Source organism: Nuphar pumila, chromosome 6 (assembly GCF_984573655.1).
Source record: "Nuphar pumila chromosome 6, dmNupPumi1.hap1.1, whole genome shotgun sequence".
NCBI classification, from domain to species: domain Eukaryota; kingdom Viridiplantae; phylum Streptophyta; class Magnoliopsida; order Nymphaeales; family Nymphaeaceae; genus Nuphar; species Nuphar pumila.
The window spans coordinates 6,616,988-6,642,188 of NC_143254.1; the positions used below are offsets into that span (position 1 = coordinate 6,616,988).

General features: G+C 37.7%; 1 long non-coding RNA gene and 1 pseudogene across 1 annotated transcript; both read left to right on the forward strand.

Annotated features, from left to right (window-relative positions):
• Positions 1–3,876: 3,876 nt before the first annotated feature.
• Positions 3,877–8,030, forward strand: LOC149833783 (uncharacterized). The gene is made up of 3 exons (XR_016432480.1): positions 3,877–3,917; positions 7,802–7,883; positions 7,960–8,030. It is a non-coding gene; the product is annotated as an uncharacterized LOC149833783 (long non-coding RNA).
• Positions 8,031–13,933: 5,903 nt separating this feature from the next.
• Positions 13,934–24,097, forward strand: LOC149833784 (U-box domain-containing protein 35-like; annotated as a pseudogene).
• The last annotated feature ends 1,104 nt before the right edge of the window (positions 24,098–25,201 follow it).

Here is a 25,201-nt window from a genome sequence, read left to right on the forward strand (position 1 = left end):
GTGTTGTTGCACCTCGGGTGTTGAGTGTTCCTCCCAGGAACACGACCGTGCGTGTTTCGGGGTCTCTACTGAACGCGTTATGTGGTGCTCAATGGGATGTACAGGGAGCCGTGCAGGCCTGCATGATGTATGGCTCCCCGTACACCCTATTGAGCGTCATGCGGCACTCACTGGAAACTCAGAAACACGCAATGTAGCTACAGTGCATGTTTCTGGGAGAAACATATAACCTGACCCCCTCACTATATGCTGTCATGCTCTCCCACCTGACATATTATTTCTAAAACATGAATTGTAACAAGGTGCAGCAGTATATAAATGTTGCACCGTTATTAATCTAATGGCGAGATGGACTCCATCATGAATGTGTTGTCCCCGCACACATGTCACCATTACAGATATATCTTTAGTGGTGACATTATCTCGCCATTAAATATTGTGAATACAACACTTTAGCGATAATATTTAATGACCAAATAATATTGTTGTTAAAGATAAATAACAGTGATATATAAATGTCATTGTCATAGAGTTTACTCTATAACAATGACTTTGTATATCACTCTTAAAGATATGTTTTTAACGAAAACATGTGTGGCCATTAAATATTACCGTTAACATTTTTACGGTAATATTTAACGTCCATAGAATAATGGTGACATATACCAGTATTGTTGTGATAGGGTTTACTCTATAACGACGACACACTACAAGAAAAACCCTGATTAACGACGGATATTTGTGACAGATTTTTTTTATCGCAACTTAGCGACGGACTTAGCGAGAGAACATTATCCGTCGTCAATCTTTGAAATATTTTTGAAATTACCGATGGTACAAATTCTGTCTCAAATCCGTCCCTAATTATCGACAGATCGGCGACAAAAAATTTTCGTCGCAAAAACTGTAGGAAATTAGTGAAGGCATTTTTTCGTCGCTAATTAGCGATGGAAAAAATCCCTCACTAATTCTGTCGCTAATTTTTTATTTAAACCGTCCCACCTAAGGCGCAAAATTTTCCCTCTCTCTCCCGTTCGAAATTTAAACTGATGTTTGATTTAAATTGTTCTCAAATAAGCGTTCTTGTGAGCAATTTCTCTGCCTCCGTCTTGATCTTTCCCTTCAGCCCCATCGGATCCCTGGCGTCGAGGAGGTCAAGCGACCACTGGCAAGGCTTGTCGAACGATCCTGCTGGCCGATGATCCCGCTGGTCGATGAAGCGAAGCTTCGTGCTCGCTGTCGTAAGGCTCGCTGGACGATCCCGTTGGCCGATGTCGACCGCTGCGACGACCATCGAGCCGTCGCCCAACTCCAACGCAGCAGAGGAGGGCGGGGGAATCTCGATGAAGGGCATGCGGATAGCGGGGCGGACGCTGTACCTGGACATGCAGGCGACATCGTCGGTGGACCCGCAGGTGCTGGACGCGATGTTGCCCTTCTTCACTGGCCGCTTCGGCAACCCCTATTCCCGCACTCACCTCTACGGCTGGGAGTCGGATGAGGCAGTCGAGCGCGCCAGGGAGCATGTCGCTTCCACGCCACCTACCTCCCTGTCGGCTCCAACGGCCTCCTCGACCTCGACTGCCTCCGCAACGCCATCCGCCCTGACACCGGCCTCATCTCCGTCATGGCCGTCAACAATGAGATTGGTCCATTCCGACCTCTGCGAGTCCCAATTGAAGATCTTAGGGCTGAGGGAGTACGGCTTGCTGAGATCCGGTGGTGGGTCATCTTCCTCCTCCTCCGCCGCCGACAAATCGGTCCAAGTCTGGCCTATTGCTACCGGAATACCGCCCGGTAGGGAGCAATTTTTTTTATTTTTTTTTTTAAATTTAGCGATGGATTAGTTACGGATATTATCCGTCACTAATTTAAAATAGCGAAGGACTCACAACGGATATTATCCATCGCTAAATTAAAATAGTGACAGACTCGCGACAGATCATTTCTGTCGCTAATCCATCACAAATTAGCGACGGATAAGTTTTGTCGCTACTTAGCATCAAAAAATTCATGATGGAAACTATCTGTCTCTAATCCGACGCTAATCCGTTGCTAAACTGTTTAGCGATGGATTAGCGAAAGATTTAGGTCATCGATAATCCACAGACTTCTTGTAGTGACATGAAATATCATTGTTATAGGTTTTACTTTATAACAATGACCACTACAAGAAAATTGTTAATTAGCGACGAAAATTAGCGACAGATTAGCTAGAGATAGAATCTGTCGCTAATTCGCGACGGATTAGCGAAGAAACAAATTTTATCGCTAATCTGTCGCTACTTAGCGACGGATTAGCGACTAAATTTTTTGTCGCTACTTTTTATTACAAGAACACCATTTTAGCGATGGATTTAGAGAGGGAACTCTGTCGTCGCTAATCCGTCGCTAATTAGCGACGGAGTAGCGACAGTATATATTCCGTCGCGGTTTTTGTATTTTGATTTAGCGACGACTTAGCGACGGAATGTTTCCGTCGCTAAGCCGTCGCTAAATATCGCGTAAATCCCTAATCCCATCCCTCTTTCTCTTTTTCCTGTTTCGCTGTATTGCTCCCGCCCGCCGCCCTCTCCCTCCCGCCGCCCGTCGGCTCTCGCCACCGTCCGGCCGCCGCCGCCTCGCCGGCGATCCTCGCTGCCGACCTCCCTGCTTGGCTAGCGGCTGCGCCAGGGACCCCGAGCACCGGCGACCCGCCGCCGACTTCTTCCTCCTCCCTGCTGTTCCTCCCTGTGGCTGCTGTCGGGAGGTGTTGTCTCCCCTTCGCCGGCGACTCGCAACCGGCGTCCTCAGCCGCCGACGACCGACGATCCTCCCTGCAGCCACCTGTTCGCCTCCGCTCTGAGTTCCGGCGACCCAGTGGCCCCCGAGCTTCGCTCCAGGTCTCCCCCTCTCTGCTGTCGACTGCGCCGGCCACCGGCGACCTCGCCAACCGCCGCTCCCCGTGCTTTCCGGCAGGGGGGTCGACCCCCTGCGTTTCCGGCAGGGGGGGTCGACCCCCTGCCGGAAAGGCATGGGGGGTCGACCCCCTGCGTTTCCGGCAGGGGTGGTCGACCCCCTGCCGGAAAGGCATGGGGGGTCGACCCCCTGCCGAAAACGCAGGGGGTCGACCCCCCCTGCCGTAAAGGCACGGCAGGGGGTCAACCCCCCATGCCGGAACTGCCTTTCCGGCAGGGGGTTTAACCCCCTTCCCTGCCGGAAAGGCAGGTGGTTTAACTGGCTAGGTTGAGATTTAAAATTCAAAAAAAAAATTAATTATAAAAAAAAAATTCAAATCGAAATCAACTGGCTAGGTTGAAATTTAATCAACTGTGGTTAGTTAGAGTATTTCATAAATTTTTATCAATTTGTTAGTTTGTTCTAGTTAGAGTAGTTCATAAATTTTTATCAATTTGTTAGTTTGTTAATGTCTACTGGTAGTTAGTTTTACTTCAATTTGTTTTCTTGAAATCTGGTTAGTTAGAGTATTTCAATCTATTAGTCTTTTATAATTATATTTTTCTTAGATAGATTGGTATTTAATGTTCTAACAATCAGTTAGTTAGATTAGGGCTATTTGAATTCTTTATGATAGTGGTGGTTAAACGGAGTTCACATCTTTTCTAGTAAACTAATTGATTGATTTACTATTCCTTTGCTAAGTAGTTCAGATTAGAAATTATCTATGACTTTATGTTAGTCGACTGGTTCAACATGTTATAGCTGGTTTGTTAAATTAGCATCTTCTAGTTAGATTTGGCTTAACATATATATTATTTTTCTTTTCTCTTCTTTCAATTAGTTAGAGTTGTTTTAATTTGTTTTAATTTTTTTAGTTAGTGTTTCATCTTGTTTCATGATTAGTTAGTTTGTTACTTAATTTGTTTTGTTTTTGTGCAGATTTTTCAACGGAACCAACTCGTGCTCGGCCACCTGTGGTAAGTAAATGACAAAAACAATGCAAATCGGGTAAATACCCGTGGTGAGTAAGTGATGCAAACGTATCACATGTTATTTAATTTATTGAATGCAACACTTTATTGTTCACACACTCACTTAGTTGTTGATATCTAGGACTGCTTTGTTGGAGTTCGGAGATCATGCTGAGCATGATTTTAATGTAGAAATATGGAAGTGTTCTTATTTTTGGAGTACGGAGTCCATGCTAAGCATGGTAGTAGTTAGTGGGATATTGAAGTGTGTTTGCTGCAGGTACATGTTTGCCATTTATTTGATATGAATGATTATGATGTATTGCAATGTTTGATGTAATTGTATCCATGCTTGCATGTAGTTACTTTCAATTTGATTTTGACTTCCATGTGAAATTTTATAATAAAAGCATGCTTCAAATGATTGTATCATGTCATTAATAGTTTGCACATGAAAATATTAAGTTATCAATGCATGCATCAAAATTCTTGTTATTGTTTGACATAGTATATTGCATGATAAATTTGATATTTTCTTCATCGTAGCATTCTGATTGTTTTTTTCTTAATTCGTTAGGATACTATTCGTAACATCATGCGACAGAATGACTGCAAACCGTGAATGGATGTACCGTAGGATAGTGGACAATGAGTTATCGCATGAATATATGGATGGTGTCGATAGTTTTATTGAATTTGCAACGGCGAGTGTCAGTACGGTAGATCCCACAGGTCGGATTAGGTGTCCCTGCAAGATTTGTAAGAATAATCGATTTGTAGAACCTCATGGCGTTAGACATCACCTATACAGGAAAGGTTTTGTGAGTGATTATCAGAACTGGGCGTTTCATGGAGAAGAATTTAGAAACGATTTTGATGCACGGGTGAATGTGGTGCACGATAATCCATATACGAATTTGATATTTGATGCTGCAGGAACAGAACTGGGTTCTGCTATGAGTTCTAGTGATGTAAGAACTGTCGTAGATGAAGAATCACCAAACGATGCAGCTAGTAGATTTTATGATTTACTTAAAGATGCTGATGAGCCACTTTGGAACGGTTGTGAGAGTCACACTATCTTGTCTGCAGTTCTTCAACTAATGAATTTGAAGTCCGAGTATAATTTGAGTCAATCATGTTTTGACCGTTTGTGCATGATTGTGAAGAGTATGTTGCCTAAAGATGAGAAATTGCCACAAAATTTCTATCGTGCGAAAGTTATGGTCAACGCTCTAGGTATGGGTTACAAAAAGATTGATGCTTGTCCAAATCACTGCATGTTGTATTTCAAGGAGCAGGAAAACGACATATCATGCCCGTCATGTGGGCATCCTCGGTTCAAGCCAAAGACAAGAGGCAATGGTAGCACGAGATCAAAGAAAGTTTCATACAAGTCGCTCCGCTACTTTCCTATCACTCCTAGATTGCAGCGATTGTATATGTCTTCAAAGACAGCTAAACACATGAGATGGCATGCAAATAAAGTTCGACACGATGAAAACAAGATCACGCATCCTGTTGACGCTGAAGCTTGGAAGCACTTTGATCGTACTCATCAAAACTTCGCAATGGAAGTGCGAAATGTTAGACTCGATCTATGTACAGATGGATTTAATCCATTTGGGGGTAGATCAACTCTATACTCATGCTGGCCAGTATTTGTAACTCCATACAACCTTCCACCAAGCTTGTGTATGAAACGTCCAAATCTTTTCTTGTCTCTGTTGATCTCTGGTCCGACCTCACCTGGCCAAAATCTTGATGTATATCTAAGGCCATTGATTGATGAATTAAAAGTACTGTGGGATGACGGTGTTACCACGTATGATGCCCACAAAAAACAAAATTTCAACATGAAGGCCGTTGTTCTATGGACAATCAGTGACTTCCCTGCATATGGTATGTTATCTGGTTGGAGCACACATGGGAGGTTGGCTTGTCCGTACTGCATGGAGGATTCCAAAGCTTTTAGATTGAGGCATGGAAGGAAGCCTTGCTGGTTTGATTGCCATCGTCGATTTCTACCCAGCGATCATCCGTTCCGACGTCAAAAGAATGCATTTACAGCAGGCACAACTGAAATGGAAGGTTCATCCTCAAGATTGTCTGGCATAGAGATTTTAAGAAGATTGCGATACTTTCCAGATGTATTAACAGATGCCCGCAGTCCTACACCCTTCCGTGGATTTGGGAAGGAACACAATTGGACGAAAAAATCTATTTTTTGGGAACTACCGTATTGGCCGACCCTATTGATACGACATAATTTGGATGTGATGCATGTAGAGAAAAATGTGTTTGATAATGTGTTCAATACAGTAATGAATATTAAAGGAAAAACGAAGGATAATCCGAAGGCCCGTATGGATTTAAAATTAATATGTAAAAGACCAGAATTGGAACTCAAAGAGTATAATGGCAAAGTACTGAAACCAAAGGCGAAATACGTGCTCGGACCTGATCAAATAAAACATGTATGTCAATGGTTGAGACAACTGAGATTTCCAGATGGATATGTCTCTAACATTGCTCGGGCTGTGAAGATTGACGATGGACAGTTATATGGGTTGAAGAGCCATGATTGTCATATCTTTATGCAACGATTGATACCCCTAGCATTCCATGATATGTTAGACAAACCTATATGGGGTGTATTGTCTGAGTTGAGCGGATTTTTCAGAACATTGTGCGCATCGGAGGTCATTGTATCAGATGTAAAGAATCTCGAGGACTCTGTCATCACCACTGTTTGTCTGTTAGAAAAGATATTTACGCCAGCATTTTTCGATGTTATGGAACATTTGATCATACATTTGCCATATGAACTAAGGGTTGGTGGCCCTGTGCAATATCGATGGATGTACCCATTTGAAAGGTATATGTTTTTTTATATTTGTCTCTTTAATGACAGATATTTAAAATTTGAAATGTATATTCTTGTCAGATGCATGTTCGACCTAAAAAAAAAGGTTCGTAATAAAAGCAAGAGTAGAAGGCTCTATTTGTGAGGCGTACACTTTAGAAGAGATTTCAAATTTCTCATCTATGTACTTCGAACCTCATATTTCAACACGTTACACATGCCCGCCCCGTAACGATGATGGAGAACAAGTAACTGTAGCTGACAAGCTGTCGATATTTCAACGACTTGGGCATGCATTTGGTAGTTGCCGATCAAGGCTATTGACAGATCGAGAGCAAGATGCAGCACACATCTATATTTTTTTTAATTGTTCAGCGATCGACCCATACATCGAGTAAGTATATGTATATGCAACTCAATTATAAATCCTTATATGTATGATCAGTTACAAGAAGATGAGTTAGCTGAAGACAGTGATTACTATCAATCAGATGATGTCTGTGACTTCGCTTATGGTCACGATGTTGCGCATGATATGCATGTCATATCTCCATTGGCTGATGAAACATTCATAGAGGAATGTGATCCAAATGATGTACCAAGTGGATGGGCAAACAATGAAGAAGAAGAAGAAGAAGAAGAAAGTCAAACTAGTGACGAGGAAGAATTCTCAAGCTAGTGAGCAAAATCTTATACTACAAACCTCTATTTAAATGCATTGTAATACTTGATGTGAGTTGTATTGCAATACTTGGTGTGAATGATTAAAAATTTTATTTCAATGTATTGTAATACTTGATACGAATGATTCGAATGCATTGTAATACTTAATGTGAATGATTTCAATTATCTGAATGTATTATAATTTATGCAATTAACGAATGATTTGAATTAGTGCAATACTTGATGTCAATGATTTGAATTATTTGAATGCATTGCAATGCTTGATGTGAATGACTTGAATGCATTGTAATACTTGATGTGAATTATTTGAATATATTGTATGACATATGTTATTTGTTAGAATATGGTTCGTGGAGGTTATAGTGGTCGCTCATCCAGTAGTAGCCAGGCTCAACCTTCATCTTCACGGGCTCCTGTGATAGGTATATCATATAACTAATTAGATGCTTGATTAGTTCAAATGCACATTCTGAGAACTTGGTGTGTATTTTTTTATAGATGATGTTGCGCCTGTACACGACCCACCTACACCAGTTGATCGCACAAGTCAACAGCCAACACAGGAAACATGGTCTTCTCAGGCTGGCACAAGAAGACTCATTCGAATAGTATATATCGATAATCGACCATAAGTATTTTGTTTTCAATTATTGCATATCTTTTAAATATTTTATATTGATATTTACTGTGTAACAATTCATGTGCAGCACGAGGTTTGAGACACAAGAAGTAGTACGAGAGATTAGGAATTCACTTCTTCAACATCTACCAGGACCAGTTGCTCAATGGAAAGAGTACCCAAAGGAGGTGTTAGACAGATTGTGGTCCTTATTCATGGTATACAGTTGTTCCTCATAGTTAATGTGTTTCATATTTAATTTATTTAAGCAATGTCTACTAACTTTCTGAAAATATTTGTAGGCTTCGAATCGCTTTGCAACTACGGTGGAAGAAAATGATGCAAGGAAGGTGTGGCAGAAGGTGGCTGCCAATCGATTTGCAGACATGCTGCACACTATGAAGACTGCAGCAAAAAAAGCATCTGGCGTAGTAGATGATCCATTACTGTGGAAGGGTCATGGTCCTATTACTATCAGGAGAGATTACTGGGATGAAATGTGCGATATGTGGGCGGGAGATGCATTTAAAAATCGCTCTGCGAAGGCTTCACAAAATCGATCGAAGATGCCCGAAGCCCATCTACACACAGGTGGATCTAAGACATTTGGGAGCCACCTAAAGAAAATGGTAACTCATCAATATATAATATTAATTTTATAAGTATTGTTGCAAATTTGTGTACTAAATCTTTTGTCATTTAACTTCGCAGGAAGCAGAAAAAGGAGGCAGTGTACCATATAAGGATGTGTTTGTAGAAACACATAAACGGAAGACCACGGGAGTCTTCGTATCAGAGAAGGCGAGAACGACAACGGTATGTATTAATTCTATTAATAATCATTGCAATATATATGCAAGTCATCATAATGTTATCATTAATTATTAATGAATACTTTAAACATTATTTTGTAGGAGGCATATGAGCAACAAATGGTAGAGCGATATGGCGAAGACGCTACTCAGCATCCATCATTTGATCCTACAGCATGGGTGACTGCAGCAGGTGAACCCAAAAAAGGTCGCGTGTTCGGGTTTGGGAGTAATATGAACACTTCACCAGTTATTGGTTCTTCCAGTTATGGCTCACCAACTTCTTGCGCCGACATAAGCTCCAAGCAGCCGACTATTCTTTCCGGTGATGATGTACGCGAGATCATTAATGAATCACTGAATAACTACTTCCAATACACTGTCGCCCCCTTTCTCCGAAATGAGATCAAGGCCGCTGTTCAGGATAGGGGATCTTCGATTCCAGGTCCCTCTCAGGTATAATCACATATATAGTTTTTTTTACTGTCTTAAAGCACATCTGAGCATGGTAGAATCACATATAGAGTTTTTCTAGATGCCTTAGAACACATATGAACATGCTATAATCACATATTCAATTTTTTTACTGCCTTAGCACACATATAAGCATGATAGAATCACATATATATATATATATATATATATATATATATATATATAACTTTTTGTCTGTCTTAGAGCACATATGAGCATGATAGAATCACATATAAAGTTTTTTTGATTGCATTAGAACACATAAGCATGTTATAATCACATATTCAGTTTTTTTACTGCCTAAGAACACATATGAGCATATTATAATCACATATTCTGTTTTTTGACTGCCTTAGCACACATATGAACATGCTATAATAACATATAGAGTTTTTTAACTGCCTTAGAACACATATGAACATGTTATATATCATTTATGATAGAATCACATATAAAATTTTTGGCTTTGCCTGCCTTAGAGCACATATGAGCATGCTATATTCACATATTCAATTTTTTTACTGCCTCAGCACACATACGAGCATGATCGAATCACATATATAGTTTTTTGCCTGCCTTAAAGCACATCTGAGCATGGTAGAATCACATATAGAGTTTTTTTATATGCCTTAGAACACATATGAACATGCTATAATCACATATTCAATTTTTTGACTGCCTTAGCACACATATGAGCATGATAGAATCACATATCGAGTTTTTTTATTGCCTTAGATCACACATGAGCACATGATAGAATCACATATAGTGTGTAATTTATTTCATTATATTTTGTTTATCAATACTGACTGTTCTTTTCTTGTGTAGGCTGCTAGCGATAATCAGGGTAGTGGAGCTGAAGGGACAGATAAAGACAATGAACAAGAAGACGCACAAAATCTTGGCGATGATTAGAGGACTGTGTTGAAGAAGTTCTATTTTTTTTATTTTTCCTAATTGTAATTGTTGAATTGTAAATAATTAAACTTCTTAGTTTTAAGGTGGAACGATTAATTATTATAGATACTTGTTATATGAATTTTTTTGTGTGGTTTGTTTTTTATTTACAGGAAATATAAATTGTACAGGAAATATAAATTGTACAGTTCTCGGTAATTAATTTTTAAATATTTTTTTTTGATTTTTTTTCGTTTTTGCGACGGATTAGCGACGGATGATTCCGTCGCTATTCATATTAATCTAGCGACGGCTTAGCGACGGAATTAAATCCGTCGCCACGCCGTGGTCGTCGTTTAGTACCGGCGGATTGGCGACGGAATATAGCGCTCGTTATTCCGTCGCAATTAGCGACGGACTTGGCGACGGAATTATTCCGTCGCCAGTTAGCGTCGAAATATTTGCGACGTAAGCATACTGTCGCCGCGTTGTCGCTAATCCGTCGCTAACATGGTTAGCGACGGATTAGCGACGGAATGTGGTCGTCGCTAATCTACTGCTTTGTTGTAGTGGACTTTTATGTCAACCTATAAACAATGATATTTATGTTATTGTTACAGAGCCTATAATTAGGGCTTGATGAGTTCTTTTTAATTTTTTTCTTTCTTTCTCTCTCTCTATCTATATATGTATCTATCTATCTCCTTGCTCAGGTGACAGTTTGACTGCCTCCTCCCTTCTCTCTCTGCTCGGGTGACTGTTGCACCACCTCCTCCTCCCTCCCTTCTCGGGTGATGTTGTTGAACCAAGGACCGGTCCTCTTTCTCTCTCTCCCATCGATGGTATGCATCTCTCTCTTTATGTCTCACACTCTCACTCAGCCTTTTTTTATCTCTCACTCTCGATTTCCACTGAAAATGAGCATGATAAACAATCTAACGATTCAAATATATCATAAAAAACTACAAAACCATGGGGCGGAATGAGATGTACACTGATAACAATGAAAGACAAGAGAAGGGGAGAGAGGGAAAGAGAGAGAATGATAGAGAGGGAGCAAGGGGTAACTCTTCTACCTCTTCCTTTTTTGTGTTCCGTCACCCCTCCTTCAGAGAGAGAGAGAGACTTGGCCAAACTTGAGGTGTGGTATTTGACGTGTGATTCATTAAGGGAATTGCCTGATTCTATGGGTAACATGAAAAATCTAGCCAAACTTAAACTTTGTTATAAAAGCATTGAAGAGCTTCCTGATTCTATTAGAAACTATCAAATGCTCAGGCATTTGATCTTAATGGATTGTGAACAGCTGAAAGCTTAAACAAACTTTAAAATTTAGTTGTGCAACGTTGCAAGTCCATAAGAAGAATGCTTGACTTTATTAATTACATAGAAAACCAATCCCAGATTGACATCTCTAGATCTAGCATTGAAATGCTTCCCAACTCCATAGGATTTCTTAAGAAGACGGAGAAGATATATATATATATATATATATATATATATATATATATATATATATATATATATATATATATATATATATATATATATATATATATAGGAATGAAAACCTCCCCAATAAAAAAAATTTGATGTTTTTTTTTTTAAATTCTGACCATACAGATTTGTTCAACATGATTGATTTACTATAAATCGATACTTAAATCATGAATTTTGAATTAAAAAATGGTATTTAAATTTTTACACTTTTTATTTTGAAACTTATAAAAACCTATCCATGCATTAGAATCAAATGCACCAAGGACTGGTTCCTATAAAAACAAGCATATAGATCACATTTGTACCGTCTATATATTGCCCTCCTTTTTTCTCCAAGTACATCTCCCCCTTTTCTCTCTCTCTCTATCTATCTATTTATCTATATATATATATATATATATATATATATATATATATATATATATATATATATATATATATATAGTTTATGCAAATATATTGAATGTGAGCTATATCTAAGAGAACACAGATAGATAATCCATAGCTTGTACAATAATGTTTAGGAAGCTATAATACGACATGACTAGAAGTTCACAAGTTGATTTCTACAAAATCACGATGTTGCTTCTTCAGAATTATGAATTCTCGTAAGAGGACCTGAACACGAATCATAGTCCTATCAAATTTGTGTTGTAAATGAAATTATGTTTCATACACAGTCTCACGGTGAAGAGTGTAGTTCTCAGAACAGTGGGATAACAGTTACATGTGAAGCCGATGTAGGGCGGCTGATGTAGACTATTATGGTGTTCTAAAAGATATTATCAAATTTAAATATATATGACAAAATTGGGTGTACACGTTTAGATGTAATTGGTTCGATAATAGGCACATACGTAAGGACAAATACTTTACATATGTCAACATGTCTAACACAACATACCAGGAGGATACTTTTATTTTAGCCTCTCGATCTATGCAAATATTTTATATTAGAGATCCCACAAAGAATGAAATGCATATAACACAAAAGATAATACAAAAAAATGTGTACGAGATTCTATCATATTTATCTGAACAGAACAAAGAACATGACAATGATGCGTAATAGGAGGATAATTATGAAGGGGTTGATTCATTATCCCTCTACACCATCGACGAAGATTCTATGTTGTTACACTGAGATGATTTAGAGGATGACTGATAAATATACCAAAGTGTAATTTTGTAAAAGACAGATTGTAACTAAATCCAAATATCATCACTACAACTAGACTGACTTTTGTGCATCAGAAGCAAATCAAGCAACAAAAGGCTTCAGTAACTATCAAGCCTAGTATGACGAAAGACTTCATACCTCGAGAGCTATCATATGAGGATAAGTTTTTTATTTCCTAATTTTTTTCATATAGTATAGTATCAAATTTGTTTGATCTAATATATTCTTAATTTGTTGTTTACAGACTAAAATAGATGGTTAGAAACCGACGACAAGTGCATTCTATAAACTAATGGATCGTCTTCGTACCTTCAAAGCTATCATACAAAGGTAAATTTCTTATTTCATAAGTTTATTTTTTTTCAAAAAATATAATGCTAAATATTAATAGTATATATTTATATTTGAATTGATGTTTAAAGTGTATATTTATATTTGAATGGGTGTATGTTTGAGGAGGTTGAAAAAATATATATTTATATTTGAATGTATATGCTTGAAATATCAATTCAAATATAAGCATAAATATAAACATATACGACTAATGTATGTTTATATTTGAATTGATGTTTGAAGTATATGTTTATATTTGAATGAATATATGAAAATAGATGTTTTGTTAATATTATCTTTATATTTTTTTAATTCTTATAAAAGTGCAAGAAAAGATGAAAGCATTATCGAGCCTTCAATTGTAATGTGATTAAAATAACTGTAAGTTATTAGACTGAATTTTCATACTGCTATCATTATCATTAACATTGTTATAATTGTTTCTTTTTATAATTGTTTTTGAATTATCATATTTAAGTGTGTAGGTTTAAGGAGGATATAGGAGAGGGGTTTGAAGATGATGTATGTTAATTTTTTGAAGTGTTTTTATCGTAGGTTTAGAGAGAATGTAAGAGAAAGAGTTGAAAATTATATATGTTTATTTTTTAAAGTGTGTTTGTTGCAGGTTTGGAGAGAATGTAGGAGAGAGAATTGGAGATGCTGTATGTTTGTTTTTTGAAGTGTGTTTGTTGCAGGTTTAGAGAGGATGTAGGTAAAATGGTTGGAGAGGATGAATGTTTGTTTTTTGAGAAGTGTGTTTGTTGAAGGTTTGGAGATGATGTATGGGAGGGGGTTGGAGATGATGTATGTTTATTTTTTGAAGTATATTTTTTGAAGTGTATATTTATATTTGTTGTTTGAAGTATGTTTATTTTTTGAAGTGTAAATTTGGCTGTTGTTACTCAATTAAGGCAAAAAATTGGTGACCATTTTTTGTCGTCATTTAACTTATAACGGTGATAAATAGGGCAATAACGGTGAGAAAAGTCGATGCTAAACGCTATTGACCCTCATCCTTATAGTGAGATATGGTAACTGTAGATACAACAGTCTAAGACCAGTATGAACAGGTTTTCAATCCAAAATGAAGTTTTTTCCCTAAAATAAGGGGTGGACATCAGGCCAGCCTTATAAGAGCCCAAGTGGCCTGACCAGTATTGAGGCCCAAGCCTGGTCTGATCCAGTTACAATCAGGCTCGGGTTGAGTCGGGCTGAATCCTTTAAACCTGACCCAGTAAATGGGTCAGGCTTGTTGGGTCCTATGCATTTTGGACATGGCCCCAGGCCGAATAGTATAATCTGGCCGGGCTCGGCCTGCAGATTGGGGCCGAGTACCCGAAGCCTGACAGACCGCCAGGCCCGATGTTTTACCTATAATAAACAAAAATAAATAAATTCGTCGTAGCATTTTTGTAAAATACCAAAGATTGACTCGGCATTTTAAACGTTACAGAAATTGTTTGTTGGGTTGTTTTTTTTTAATAACTGGAAAAAATATCTCTATCACTGAGTTTATTTATGTAAAATTCCAAATCCTCCTTGTCCACCAAAGAGTACACCAGCTTTGACCTCCCAACAAGCAACACACATCTTTGAGTTTTGAACCCGTGACGTCTCGTCAATTTGCTGAGGTTCAAAGTTGCCTCTAGCAGATAATTAGAGACCTGGTACGTACTTATAAGTAAAGCTTGTCTTTTTTCTTTATGGCTATGTTTTTCATTCTGACTCGTAATGATATTAAAATGCAAATATTATGATTTTATCACAATATTTGCCTTTTTATCGTCCATTCTTCAGAAAAATAATGATTTTATTGTTCTCTTCTCAGATATATTTTTATTTTTTAATTATTTTTGCTAACATTTTGATGATAAAATGCGGGTTACTATGATAGTTATGCTAGATCCTATATATATATATATATTCCAAACTCCCATCACAACAGCTAGATTCCAAACAACCACTGCCATGTTAGTTTGACCAAGTTGTTGCCAAATAGACAAACTTTCATACGAGTTACTAGTTCTTAAACTGGATCTATTTTGGTTATTTGGATTTCTTGTATTTATTTAATTTGGATTTTAGTTTAGGATTTTGTTTTGAACTTTATTTTATATAGGATCTATCTTATATCCATATTGATTCTTGAGTCATGTTTGGATTATGATTTCATATGTGATCTATCTTAGATCCATCTTAAGATTATGGTTTCTAGGGTTTTCTTTTTTTCATTATAAATATATATTGTAAGGAGACAAACAGTTAGAGATGAATGAATTATGAGCGCTTTTTGTGATTTTCTTTCAATTTTCTACCAATTTCCTGCTTTTTGTAGTTTTCTAGTTTCGTAGTTGCCTTAAAGTGCAGATTGGTGCAGGGTTTAAGAGTGACCCTAAACTAAGATTCAAATTAAATAAATCCAAATAACCAAAATAGATCAAATTAAACCATTTTTTTTTACCTTGGTTTTGTGCTCCATTCCTGCATCACAAAGACACTTGAACTTGAGGATGCTTGGCGTGGATTAAACTCAAAAAAAACATTTTTTTTGATATTTTGATGTAAAAATTACATTTTTATCAAAATGGAACTTCAAACATTAACAAATAATATTAAAATATTGTTCAGACGTGTCTCTGTCTCGGTGTCCATGTGTTTGAGTGTGTCCACTCGTGTCATCAGGAACACCCCCAAAATGGCATGTCCCTATGACAGTCTTAGACAATGTTGTGAAAATTGATTCAGTGGGTGAATCCGCTTTTACGGAGACCAAAATTGACACAAATTGAATTAAATCAAGTCAATTTTGAAATTGAATCATTTAATTTTTTTTATTTTTAATAAAAAATCAGAAAAATAAGAAAATTCAAGAAAAAATGAGAAATTATGTATATGAGCACTGGGTATGCACATATAAAGATCATCCATAGAAGGCTGTTCTGTTTTGGTAAACTTTGATTCAGTAAAGTTGATCCAGACTTATGTGTCTCACAGCTACTAATTAAGAATATGAGAAGCACCACCAGACATGCCAGTGCCAGTGGCATTCTGTTATTTATGGCAAAAGCAAAGGCATTCCAGAAGGCACGGGATAAATGGGAAGGGAATGGGAATGCACTCACTTTTATAATGATGCTGGAATCCATGAGCAAGCCCTTCTCTTTTCCTTGGCCCTTTTTCCTCATCTTTCTGTCATGTTGACGAAAATGCCCCTTACTTTAAAATTTTACCTAATTGTCCTGCTTCTGTTACAAGCAATGTTGTCATTGTCAGTATCGGTATCGGGCCTGTATATTTTGGCCAACGATTCAGGTGAATGGGCCAATACCGATACTCAAGTTAATCGTTCTTAATCAGTCAAAAAACAATTAAAAATATTACATGTCAATCAAAACGTGACATGTGTTAAAGCCATTAAAATAATATTTTAAAATAATATTTTAAAATAATTTTAAGTATTTTTATATTTATTAAAAAATAGCCAATTCAGGAGTGAATCATATCAATTTTTTGCTGATACTATAAGTATAGGCCGATACACACCAATACTGATAACATTGGGTACAAGGGCCTTTTTTTTTATGACAAGTCTCGTCGATGATTGGGCTGCATCTCAAATCCTCTTCTCAAGGGGGTTATAGCTCCTGTATTTTTACACAAAGTCAAGGAATCTGGTAGGGGTCTGCCTAACCCCAACTAGACTTAAAAAAAAAAACCCTGCCAAATTAGTTTCACCAAACTCTAGCCCAATTCTTTAATTAATGTGTCACCTATCATGTTCCAAACAGAGACTTTTAAACCAATGGAGTTTTACATTAACAATGTAAACCTTGTTATAAGTCACCTTCAAAGTCCCAAGGTCCCATTAATGGTCAACTAAAGACAAAAAAATGGTCACTTCATCAGTTAGCCTGCTTACTATCCATAGTACTTGTGTTGGCGCAAAACCAAAAGAGAACACTACTTACCGAAAGTCATCATCGTCAGTCCAGTCTAAGCTTGCATAGACGTTGGTGGTTGGCGTTTTCCTCAGTCTATCGGCATTTTCGATGAACCCAAGCCATCAAGTCGAAAGGTGAACAGAACCCTTGAACCCAATGAGAAAGAGATCACCTTGATAGTTCTCATCAAGCTACCATAAATCTCTATATATAGTGAGAGGAGAGTGGAGGTTACATGCATGTGAACCTCTCACATTCCCATATTGAATGTGAGCTCTTCACATCCACGTAACAACCCCTCCACTTTAATTGCAACTCTTAGTGTGACATGTGTCAAACCAGGTTACATTTGGTTGGACCTGCTTCAAAAGGTCAAATATTCTCTCAATTGACCCATTGACACGAAAAAACACATAATCGAGGTTTTTTACCGTTATCTTGATTCAATTTTCATGTATGTTTACATGTTATTCTGTATCACAAGAATAAATCATATGAGTCATAGAGATGAATACCTTTATATGCAATATCATATTTTCATGCACTATAATATTATTCAATTTTAATGTTTTAACATGTTAAGATTACCTTTATGAATGGGTTGGTCTCTAACCCATTATATTAGTCTTTTTAATATTGTTATTATGATATTCTCTCTTTCCAAATAAGAGATATTTTACACAGAATCAACAATGTATAAAACCATAGATAATCAATTTAGTTTCATAAATATGATCACATATAACCATAATGTATTGTCATACATTAGAAAGAATCAAATAGATCCATCCCCATTACATATTGAGAATATAATCCTGGTGCTAAGCCTTTAGTAAGATGATCCACAGTCATTTCCTTTGTACTTATTGTATCAATACATACTAAATTATTCTTAATCACTTCTTTAACAACAAAGCATTTTAACTCCATGTGTCGACTCGAGGTGAAGTTCTTATTGTTATTCAAGAAGAACACAACAACTTTATTATCACACAAGCTCTTTAGTGGTCTCTCAATAGAGTTTACTATACCAAGACCCATAATAAAATTTCTGATCTATATGACCTAAGATTAAGTTTTTTTTTTAGCAATAAATTCTACCTTCATGGTATGAGCTACAGCTTTCTTCTTCTCCATGAGATGACATCACCAGCCAGTAGGAAGACATATACAATAGTAGACTTTCTACTATCGATACATCCTCTTAAATCTGCATCAGAGTATCCAACGACCTCTAGATGGTCAATTTTTTTGTATGTCAACATATAGTCTTTCGTTTCTTGTAAATAGCACATGACTTTCTTTGTCGTCTTTCAGTGCACAATGTCTGGATTAAACTAATATTTACTACACATACTTCCGCAACATAGATAAGTAAAATATGTTGTGAATTCGAGGCAAAAAAGGTATCAAAGTCAGTCTGTATGTTGTCTGACCAACTCTCGCGAGTATCTCGAAGGATCCAATATACCTTGGATTTATTTTTTCTCTTCGACTAAAATGCATCACTCCCTTAAAAGGAGATATCTTCAAAAATACATGATCAGCTTGTTCAAATTCTAACTCACGACGTCTTTAGTCTGCATAACTTTTCTATCTACTCTGAGCAGCCAGAAGACGTTCTCAAATAAATCTCACAGAGTCTGTCATCCGCTATACTATATCAGGCTCCAACAATCATTCTTTCCCCGACCTCATCCTAACACAAGGGTGTTTGACACCGTCGACCATATAGTGTCTCAAATTGAGTTATGCTTATACTTGCTTAAAATCTATTGTTGTAGGCAAACTTCATCAAAGGTAGAATATCATTCCACGAGTCACTATACTCTAAAGTACATGCACGCAACATGTCTTCCAGGGTCTGAATGATTCACTCTGACTGTCCATCTGACTGAGGGTAAAATGTTGTGTTCATCTTTAATTGTGTCCTCATAGCTTCTTGAAAACTCTGTCGGAATCGTGACGTGAACTTCGAGTATTTATCAGAAACTTAAGGTTGAAAATACAGTACATTGTAAGTTGTTGAATTTTCATCCCTCATAAAAGACACACATTGGAAAAAAACTTGATCGAAAGACTGGTTTCAACTAAGCCAAACATGCAGACGACATTTGGAGGGTCAAATATGTAAAAAAAAAAAACAGAGTTTTTCACTAGGAGGTTTGGAGCCCATGAAGGCAACAAACATTATCCCTTATACATAGATTATTTGTTTATGTATGGTTTTTAACGGCCTAAAGTTTTGCTTTGAATCCAGATACCATGTATTGATGTAGTTTTGGAAGATAATGATATAGCCAAGGCCATCGTTGAGTACGTTACCAACTCTGCAACTGAAAATCTTGTACTGGCTGCATCAAACAAAGGTGGTTTCTTAAGGTAATTTCTTTATTCAATTAGTTATCGTGTTAGTAGTAACCACGTATGAATCTTATACACTATAAACACAGCTACGAATACGTGGATACGTCCTGGCATGGTTATGTAAACATGACCAAACTTCTAAATTGTACTCCTTTTTCTTGAAAATGGTTTATGTTTTTAAGCACCTAGATGCATATATTCACTGTCTCAGCTTAATAATATGCTTTGTGCTTAATCCTTCATTCATGCAATACACCTGAATTTACAAAATTAACAATTTGCTGGCAGAAGATTTAAGAGCACAGACATTCCAACTACTGTTTCCAAAAGTGCACCGGATTTTGCACTGTATACATCATTTCCAAAGGCAAGATCGCCTCTGTTCGGTCAGCTGTGAGGCCAGCGCCATCGATCCCACGGCAACCTCCCACTCCCCAACCAAGTCAGAAGCCTGAGCCCATGGCCATGGAGACCAGATCTCTAACTAGCTCAAGACAGGTTCTGTCATAATTTGTTTTTTTGTTTACATTTTCCCAGAGTTTCACTATTCCAAAGTATTGTCTTTCATTTAATCAGATTAGATGACTTTTTTTTTTCTTTATTTGAATTTTACAGCTCCTAGTGAGGGCATGGATACAATCAAGTATGCATGGTATGTTGTGTTGTTGACATTCAGTTGGTCTTTTTTGGAAGTTCATATACACAATTGTTATGGAAACCACAAACAAACGCTAAGCAAAAACAAGATAAAGAGAAGAGGGAAACAATAGAAGACGAGATTGGTTCGGCACTCAGACCTACGTCCATGGGCAAAGGAGAAACAAAAATCCACAAGAAAGATGTGAAGGCATACAATATCAAGATACAAAGTTCTCAAATCCCTAATCCTCAATACACCCGAAAACTCTCAAGCCCAATGCTCAAAAGAAGCAGCTATAAGTATGGCAAAAGAATAATACCCTAGCCGGTACAAAAGAAAAATTACAAAACTAGTCAGGTCCATACCGTGGGGGCTCCACCCCTGGGAGAGGTTTGTGGTGGGCTCTGGTCTCACACCGCCTCTACTACCACCATAAACCTCATTCAAAATTTCCATTGTATGGTCACAAAAATATTTTCAGATAGGATCAGATCCACAATTCAAGATACCCACAACAATTTGTTGAAGACATTGCAAGAGTGCAAGCAAGCTAAGACCTAGTGGCTAAGGGGTTTAACACAACCAATAAAAGCAAAGCATAAGGTTCATTTGGATCACCACTCAAGTCCCTGTGGGCTCAGGCTAATTAATTGGCAATATGTCCTAGCTAGTTGCCCCTTGGCTCAAGATAGATAACCCAGTTATCACATGACTTGAAACTTAGATTGGCTATGGTCTAATTGTCATGAGACTCAGTTGTGTCTTTCATTATCAATAATTGGTTGAGTCATAAGGTAACCCAGTTGGACTAATTTTTTGGCGAACTTAGAATATAAATCAGTATGGAATTGAATTAAACCTTGAGAAGCATTTGAACTTGTTTTGGTGCAATCAGGTCTCCATTCACCAGAGGAGGGAGAAGCGCAGGTGGACGTTGCCGGAGACCGACATATCCTTTGTTAGTAGCAGTACACACAGCACAGAGAGACTGTCCCTTTCATTGTATGAACATCTTGAATCAACAGGGCCTTCAAGGCTATCTAATGGCCACCGCAGTATTGATGAGGACTCCATGTCCTCTGATTATAATAGAAGCTTCAAATCGCCGTTCTGTCACCCTCAAAAGTCTATTGATTACAATGCTGTTGAGATGGATCATTCCTATGTTTCTCATGGCAGTGGCACTTCTTGGTCATCACAGATGGCGGTGAGTGCATGCAACAGAAACAGAGTAGAAACAGCGGAAGAAACTTAGTCATTGCTCATCAACTCTTTCCTTTACATGAATAATGTGCTTTGGTTTTCATTTTATAGGAGGATGTGGAAGCTGAGATGAAGAGATTGAGGCTTGAATTGAAGCAAACAATGGATATGTATAGTAACGCATGCAAAGATGCACTATCTGCAAAACAGAAGGTACATAGCAATCACACAGTCAGTGTTTCCAATTGAGCAAGCAATTCTAGCACTAAAATTTTTGGAGATAAGCACAACTGTGTTAGGAAGGACATGCTTGGCAGGTTACACCAACTGTAATTTACTTATAGAGATAAGTTACTATATGACATCATCCTTATGCAAAGTGGAGTGAGTTTCATCAACGTCAAATATCAGAGAGCAACCAAAATTTTCATTTTCTCTTGTTTGTAATCCAGGAGTATCTTTCTAAACATCTTGTGCAACCTACATGATGTGGCTTCTTTTAGCTACTTCAAAAACACTTACTAAACAGTCAGTTGCTCTAAAACAAATTTTCCTGTGAACATATTTTTAAAAATATTTCAAGTGGTAGGGAAAAATGATTTATCAGTTTCCTTTGAAAGTATGTATAAAGTATAATCTATAAATAAATAGTTAAATACTGTCGAGTATGGACGGACTTCAAATGGTGCACGACAAAGGCCTAATTGTACAACTTATATGGAATATATTGGCAGTCTTGAAGTATCAACTTGATAATAGTCCTTTGACAAATGAATTTAATTTTTTCTTTTACTTGAAAAATAATGGTAATTATCAGTCGCCATGGTAATGGTAGCACTAAAAGTGCATGGCATTCATAGAAAGGTTTCCTTCCATGATACTTACATGCACATCATTGTGGTCATGCATTGGAATAGGCACTAGAACTCCATCGTTGGAAATTGGAGGAAGAACATATGTTGGAGGAGGCAAGGTCAGCTGAGGAAGCAGCTTTAGCCCTTGCAGAGAAGGAGAAGGCAAAGTGTAAAACAGCTTTGGAGGCAGCAGGGGCCGCTCAGCGGATAGCGGAACTCGAAGCACAGAAGACAGTAACTGCAGAGATTAAAGCACTCAAAGAAGCAGAAGAAAAGAGGAAGGCATTAAATGTATTAGTGCACACAGACATTGGATACAGAAGGTACACCAATGAAGAGATTGAAGCTGTTACAGAGTTCTTCTCGGAAGCAAGAAAAATCGGAGAAGGTGGATAATGGCCCTGTGTACAGATGCTATTTGGACCATACACCGGTTGCAATCAAAATTCTGAGACCTGATGCAGCTCAAGGGAGGGCACAGTTCCAACAAGAGGTAATAACATGCCATTGCTGATGTCTTTTCTTTGATGATTTCTAGTGCTAGGGACTGAAAAAAGGAGTGTTCTTAGTACGCCATTATTGAATTTTGAACTCATTTCATATGTTTTATCATATCAAATCAAAATATAATTGCAACCATCAATTTGGTGCAGGTTGAAATTTTGAGTTGTATAAGACATCCCAACATGGTTCTGCTTCTTGGTGCATGCCCAGAATATGGCTGCCTTGTCTATGAGTACATGGCCAATGGCAGCTTGGAAGATCGTCTCTTCAGGCGAGGAAACACTCTGCCTCACTCTTGGCAACTTCGATTCAGAATTGCAGCAGAGATCGCGACCGGCCTGCTCTTCCTGCACCAGACCAAACCAGAGCCGCTGGTCCATCGTGATCTTAAGCCAGCAAATATCTTGCTTGACAGGAACTTTGTTAGCAAGATCAGTGACGTCGGACTAGCTAGACTTGTACCCCCCAGTGTAGCTAACAATGTGACTCAGTATAGGATGACCTCCACAGCCGGTACATTCTGTTACATTGATCCAGAATATCGACAAACAGGGATGCTTGGCATAAAGTCAGACATATACTCCCTTGGGGTCATGCTACTGCAACTTATCACAGGAAAGCCACCAATGGGTCTAACACACCATGTCGAATGGACAATCGGCAATCGACAAGGGGAGATTTGCAGATATGCTGGATCCAGTAGTTCCTGACTGGCCTGTGGAAGAAGCCTTGAAATTTGCTAAGTTGGCTCTCAAATGCGCAGAATTGAGGAAGGACAGGCCTGATCTTGGCTTAGTGGTCTTACCTGAGCTTGATAGGTTAAGAGATCTAGCAGAAAAAAGCATGATGCCTTATATGTTGGGCGGAAGTGTTAGTGCCAGTGCTTCTCCTAGCCATAGCATAGCTATGATCCGCCAGGTAAACTTGAAGGGAGCTGCCATTTTATCTTCCATTGAAATAGTTATTTGCTTATCGTTATTAGACAAGCCATTTTTTTCTTTTCTTTTTTTCTATTAAGCAGTTCAGATTCAGAATAACTTTGGTGAAACTTCAAAATCTTCATTCAAACATTGGTGTGCATATACAAGCACCAACAAACATATCGGAACTTCTTCAAATGAAAAATCATGTCCCATGCTTCAAGGATTCAGTAGTTCAATTTTTTGTTACAGTTTTTGGGTAGCAGGATCATACTTTCTTGGTCTTTTTTCCTTTGCAGGAAGTGATTAGTGATGCATCTGGATATACAAATGAAGAGAGTTTGAAGAGCCATTCAAGCATATCATCCTTACCTGGAAGGAGAGCTTTATAGAAATAGAGGAAAAGGATGCAATCTACCAGCCAGTTTACCTAGATTTCATGAGGTTGTTACCTAAACTTGAAGAGACAAATGACTCTCTAACCTGTCAATTTTCATCCCATGTTCACCAACCAACCAGATGAATTGAGTTGCTCTGTAACTTGGCTAACTTTGTTTGAGCATCTGTTTAAAAGAGAGGATCCCTAGCTTAGCCTAAAATGTTGCATATGTACTTGATCATGTTGGAGCAATTCATGGGAACTTAGTTGTATATATGTCTGCAAGATTGTTCACAGGGCATCAACTTGGTCAAGTTAATGGAAGAAACTTGGTTTGGCATGTTGTTGAATGAGATGAATTGATGGACACAACCAGAATGTCTTAGCTACCAACTTTGTTGAATCTCCATTAGTTTTAACTAAGTTGGTTCCTAAGGACACCATCAAGGCTCATCAACTCCACTTAGTAAGGTGGGATTATCTCACTGTTTTCTTAAATATTTAAAGCTCCTAAAAAGCTAAAATCTACCAATGAAATTCTAGCGCATAAAATCTTAAAATTTGCACCTTTATTAGTTTTTCTTTTGTAACAGCTCAACCCGGGACATCTGGAGTCCGGGTTCGTAGGTATTACTTTCCAGAGAGAAATACCAAAGTAGTGCACAGAAACATAGCACCAATTTTTTTTTCTAAATAAACAATCATCAATTAATGTCAAATAAATAAATCTCACACAAGCCACAAGGGCTACATCCTCTCAAGTTCAATAAGTAAAAAAAAGGAAACTGCTCTGTCACAAGATGAAGCTACCTACGTCTTGAAGAAGGCTAACAACATCCTAACACCAATTCTCGTCTCACAAAGTCACCTAAAACATACAGTTGTAATAATTATAAGAATGAGTCTACAACTCAGTAAGAATAAATTACAAGCAAAATAAACTCAGATTTACATGTGGGCTCTAAGCTCCTAGTCTTATTTTAGTTTTCAATCACACAACATGTATATGTTTGTGCCTTTTATATCCCCTAATTTCTTACTCAATTCTCACAAGTTAACTGGTAATAGCAACCACTCTCTAATGCAGCTGAAGAATCACAAATACATGAAATCATTC